The following is a 6015-nucleotide window of genomic DNA, read 5'->3' on the forward strand; positions in this document are numbered from 1 at the left end:
CGCCAGGCCCCGCCGCGGCCCGCCCGCCCCCGCCACGCGCACGCGCAAACGCACGCGCGCTGCGACCGCTGCGACGTCACGGCACGCGGAAGGGGCGGGGCCCCGGCGCACCCGGCCCCACCCACAGGGGAGCCCCGCGCTGTCCATTGGGCGCGGGCGGCGCGCGGGGGGTGCCGGGAGCGGCGCGGGCCTGGCAGGGGCGGCCTGAGGGGCCCCACACGGGAGCGGCGGAGGGGAACGGGCCGGGAGCGCCTCCGTGGTTCGGCGGGAGCCCCCGGAGCCTCCTCTCCCGCGCTGCCGGGGCTGCCGAGCGGGGCAGAACCGTGTGGGAAAAGCCGAGGCGGCGGTTTGGTGCAGGACGCTGGGGGATGGAAAGCTTGGAAAGCGCCTTTGAGACTCCCCCTATCTGATCCCTCCGTGCCCTGGCACAGGGTGCCTAGAGCAGCTGTGGCTGCCCCTGGATCCCTGGCAGTGCCCAAGACCAGGTTGGACATTGGGGCTTGGAGCAGGCTGGGACAGTGGAAGGTGTCCCTGCCCATGGCAGGAGGTGGCACTGGATGGGCTTTGAGATCCCTCCCAGCCCAAAACAGCCTGGGATTCTGTGATACATGGACTCATGCGATGACTCTGCTTGTTGTACTGTTTACTTAATAAAAAGTTCTATTTAATAAGTTCTAATCTGTGCCTTAGGCCGGGTCTTGCTTGCACCACTGGACATTTCCACGTAGCTGACTTCAGCCCTTGGCATTGAGCAGCTTTTTCAGCCTTTGAGGTCTGGATCATGCTGGCAATCTGTGCTACTGCCACAGGAGCCACAGAGCATCCAGAAACCATCCAGAGTTCAGGTGCTTTGGGGACCAAGGACACTCAGGCTGCCCTCAGACCACGCAGCAGGGACCAACTGCATCCATAGGCATTGGAAATTGGAAGCAAAACGATCCTGGGCAGCAGTGTGCTCTGACAGCACAGCACTGGGCTTGCCATGAAAATGGACCTGCAGCTTCTGCTAAGCATTTTTTTTCTGTTACCTATTCAAATCTCTGCCAAATGGTGAAGAGATGGAGGATGAACAAATGGAAATTGTGCAACGTCCTTTCTTATTGACAGCTCACCTGTTCCACGGGACATTGGTGTCAGCAAAAAGGTCCTTCATCCACTCAAAATTGTTTAGAACAATACTTACTATAGAGTCTAAACCCTTTTTAGAGCATTTAAAAGGTAAAGCAAGAGGTGCAAGTGTCCCCATCAAACCCTGCTGCTGCACACAGCCTGGGGGGGTGACAATTTGATGTGTCCCAAAAGCATCCCCATTTCCATTTGTGGGGACAAAGCCAAACCCAAAGAAGCCACTGCCCCAAAGTCCCTCTAAGCAAGGCCACAAACCCAAACACACAAAGGGGTGCCCACACCAGCACTGCCCCTCACTCTGGCACACCCCATTGCCATGGAAAATCCATCCTTTTCCTGCCAAACCTGGGCCCACACTGGCAGCTGAACTGGCTCCTTCGCAGATTCCCATCACAACCCCTAATGAAGGACTCGCAGGTGGAATTACACCCGCTGTGTGACACTCTCCCGCAGAGGTGTCACTGAGAAAGGTGGGACAAAATCCAGCTCCATTCTGCTGTGCCTGGGATCAGCCGTTGGCTCTGGACATAAACCAAGGCAGAAAAGATTTGTTCGGGACACCAAAGTATAAAATCAGCATGTCTGAGTCTAAATATACCCAGGACAGGGATTTGCTGACACCACAACGCTCCTGGTGCTTTCCAAAGCACAGCCTGGTGTTCTGAGTATGGGAAGGATTCCCAGGGCAAAGGAAATGAGGAGAAAATCAAAAAGAGAAAAAAGAGAGAAAGAAATCTTCCATTAATTTCTACAAAGAGCAAATCAGTGTGGCCATCTTGGCAGTTCCAAGGGTTCCTGCACCACAGCAATGGATGTTGCACATCAGGATGGAACTCACTCTGGCAGGAGATGTCAGATGAAATTGGAGGTCCTGTGATCTGCTCTTAAGGTGTGGTAAAAGCAATTCCTATGATGTGAGAGAAAGAAAAAAGGTAGAAATTAATTTAGGAAAGCATACAAAAACATCAAATGTTTTGCTTTAGTGTGGAACACCAAGGAAAGCAAGCGTGGGGATACCAATCCCTGTACCTATAAATTAAAATTGCTTCTGACGAACTCACAACATAAGGACTGAGGACTGAGTCATGAGGACTGAGCAATGTGTCCAAGGCATAATGAGATAACACGTTTTGATAAATTTATTCTGAGATAGAAACTCACTGGGAAAGAGTAAGTCCTAGGAGGAGAGGCTGAGGGAAGCTGGGAAAGGGTTCAGCCTGGAGAAAAGGAGGCTCAGGGGCGACCTTGTGGCTCTGCACAACTCCCTGACAGGAGGGGACAGCCGGGGGGTCGGGCTCTGCTCCCAGGGAACAGGGACAGGAGGAGAGGGAACAGCCTCAGGCTGGGCCAGGGGAGGCTCAGGGTGGGCAGCAGCAGGAATTTCCCCATGGAAAGGGTGCTCAGGGATTGGAACTGCCCAGGGAGGTTTGGAGTGCCCATCCCTGGAGGTGTCCCAGGAAGGGCTGGAGGTGGCACTGAGTGCTCTGGGCTGGGGACAAGGTGGGGATGGGGCACAGCTTGGACACAATCTTGGAGGTCTTTTCCTCCCTAAATGGTTCTATGATTCAAGCACAATATTCCCATGCCTACATGGCTGCAGGAATTTGAGAAGCACTCTCTGGGTGTGCCCTGCTCAGACAAGGCTGTGCCAGTGACTCCTCCCCGGGTGTGTGACAGATCTGTGTCACACATCTGCGCAGCAGCCACGCAGGGACACAGCTGCTAATTAGTGCTAATGAAGCCCCTGCTCAGGTGGAGGCACAGCAGGGCAGTGGGGCAGTTCCAGTGGAAGAGAACCTGCTCTGCCAGTTTTCCTGAGAGGATGAGGGGGAAGTGGAAGGGAAAGTCCTGGTGCCACCGACCTGGAGATATCTCCCTGTTGTGCAACAGGGCGGGGATTCCTTGAGGGTCACCTCAGCCTTGCTGTATCAAAGCAAAAGTAATGCTGTGCTTAGAAAAACCCTGGAAACCCCCATCCCCCTGGGCTGACTCCACCGGAACTCAGCCATTAGTTCAGCCCATGTTTTCTGTCCATCCATCATCCCAGGAAAGGTTGTGCTCCCTGGTCCTCCCCACCTCTATTCCCATACAGGCTCTGTCTGTGTCTCATGTGCCCTGGCAGAACCACAGCACACCGGGGGCAGGATTTTGGTGGTGATACCGTTTGATTTTGTCTCACTACATCTTTTCTGGATAATGAGCTGAACTATTTCTCCCAACATCCTCCCACACTGGGCTGTCCTGGAGCCAGCCAAGCTTCCCTGGCAGCTGCACAGCCCAGACAAGCCCAGTGTCACCAGGGTCCTTCAAAGAGCTACTGCCCCTCTTACTTCCACAGGCTGGGAGCAGAGCAACTCAGGGGGAACTGGAGATCCTGAGAGCCTCAGCCAAGCTGATTTGAAGGTTTCCCACCCCAAGCAAGTCCCGGAGTCTGAGCGGGATTCTTCCCAGGGAAGCAAAGCAGCAAAGCTGCCACCTGGGGCCTCTCCAGGCACATGGCAGGGAACAGCCAGGTAGGGAAACTCTGCTGTGAGGATCCCTTAGCCAGGGAAGAGGGGTTTGTGCCAAGGTAGGAACCTAGTGGCCAAACAGGTGAAGCAGCTTCTCAGGAAACTCCTGCCCTGGCACTGAAAAGGAGAAACTGTGGGTGAGCAACAGCTTTTGTCTCAGCTTTGGAGGTGGCTGTGGTGGAAAGAGACAGTCCCACACAAGGGACATTCACTCACCTGGACTTACAGAGGTCCTTCAGCAGCTCCTGCCTCCATCCCAGCTGCCCGAGAGCTGCCCCATCCAGCACGAGCCCTGTGGCTCTGGGGAGAGCAGAGCTGCACACAGGGCACTGCCACAGGGCTGCAGCTATGGCAGAGCCAGCGGGGACACCTGGGGACATAGAGGGAAGATGGGAGAACTGACCCCAAAAGGGGCACAGTGAGATGACAAGGAGCCCAGAGCCACTTCACCACAGCAGTGACCATGAGACACCTGCACAGAGGGGACAGACAGGTGGCTGTGGCAGGGCAGTGGCTGTGGCTGTGGCAGGGCAGTGGCAGGGCAGTGGCTGTGGCAGGACAGTGGCAGTGGCAGAGCTGTGGCAGGGCAGTGGCTGTGGCTGTGGCAGAGCTGTGGCAGGGCAGTGGCTGTGGCAGGGCAGTGGCAGAGCTGTGCCAGGGCACTGGCAGGGCAGAAATGTCTGACCCCCCCACAGCCCCTTCCCAGCCCCCTCCATCTCACCCATTCCCAACTCAGCCCTGCAGCAGCTCCAGGTCACCTCCTCATCCCACTCCTTACAGCAGCCAGGACCTGCCTTTTGATTTATTTAAGCACTGACAGTGATTCAAAAGTGTTGGAAGTGCAATTTTTCACCACCAACTAAAAATAGCAGAGTGAAATTCCAGAGCTGCCTCCAGCGCTGCCGGCAGGCCTGGGACAATGGCATCTGTAGCCCACAAGCGACAACAGCACAGGCCAAGCTCCAGCTCCTGAAATAACAACTCAGAAAGGGCAAATTCTGGCTTTAATTACAGCCAGACAAAAAGGAGCGCTTCAGAAGAGCATTATCAGAATATCTGGGCACACAGTGCCAGCTGCAAACTGAGCAGGGAACGCAGGGTGGCCTCACCACACAGACACCCCAAATTTCAGGTATTCTCAAGGTGGGGAGGCACATGCAGCTGGAGCTTTCAGAAGAGCTGAAGCCTTTGGCACAAGGGGAAAAAACCCTTCAGGCAGCCAGGAACTGATGATCCAGGAGCCTCCAAGCCCTGTGTCCAAACCCAGGTGTACACAGGGATGGGCCCTCTGAACCTCTCCAACACACACAGAAGCAGCTCCATGTGATATCCTGGAAGTGACTCTTTTTTCTCTCAGTCCCAGATAATCAAGATTGGATCCCTTAGGGGAAATTAGTTTTTCCTCAGCAGAGAGCCACCAATCCTGCCCAGCTTCCAACCCCAAACCTGCTGGAAGTGTCCCAACATTGCCCCACTGAACTCCCTTCCCAATTCCAGCAGCAATCCCATGTGCTGGAGGCAGTTGAGGCTCCTGGATGGGAGCCCTGCCAGATGATGCCCACCTTTACAGGGCAGGGAGAACCCACCTGATGCACTGCAATATTCAGTGTGAAAAAAGGCACTTTTGGATACAGAGCAACCCAAGTGCACCTGAAACAAAAGCCATGCTGCAGCAAAGGTGCTTTCTGAAGGGTGAAAGGGACACAGTGACCTGACCCTGGCAGCTGAAAGGAAGAAAAGTTTCACTGTGTCTCTCTCCAGAGGCCTTGTCCTTCCATGGGTGAGGAGCTGCTGGGAGAATTCCAGGTGCCAGCCACTGAGGGGACGCAGCACCTGCAGCCACCCAGACACAGCTGTGCTCTCACTGAAGCATGCAGGGGAAGAGCCAGGAACAGCCAAGCTCCATGAGGAAAGCAGCTTCCAAGCATGGCTATGAGAGTGGAGGAGAGCTCTGGGCATCCCTCCACAGCAGCCAGGCCTCGCTGCTCCTGCTTCCTCTTGGAATGCACAACTGGAAGGCAGAAACCAGGCTTGGTGCTGCCAGTAAAGGGTCAAGTGAGAAATATTTGGGATTTTATTAAACCATACACACCCACGTGCCTGGCTGCACCAAGTGTGGAGACTGCAGGAACAGCTGTCTGCAGGCAGCAGCTTCCCCTGACTGCACCAACTGAAGGGATTATTTCTGTATTTTTCATTTAGTGCTGAGCTCAGCTTGATGCCTTTACTTACACCATGAGCTGAACAGTATCACTTTTGTGTACCTGGGTCACAGACAGCATGACATTTGTGCATCACTTTTATATCTGCTCCTGCAGAAACCTCCCATGTCCAAAATTTGGGAATCCAGAGAATGGAGAATAAGCCGAGCTGTCCC

The sequence above is a fragment of the Zosterops lateralis genome (genome assembly GCF_965231275.1).
Source record: "Zosterops lateralis genome assembly, chromosome: 14".
NCBI classification, from domain to species: Eukaryota; Metazoa; Chordata; class Aves; order Passeriformes; family Zosteropidae; genus Zosterops; species Zosterops lateralis.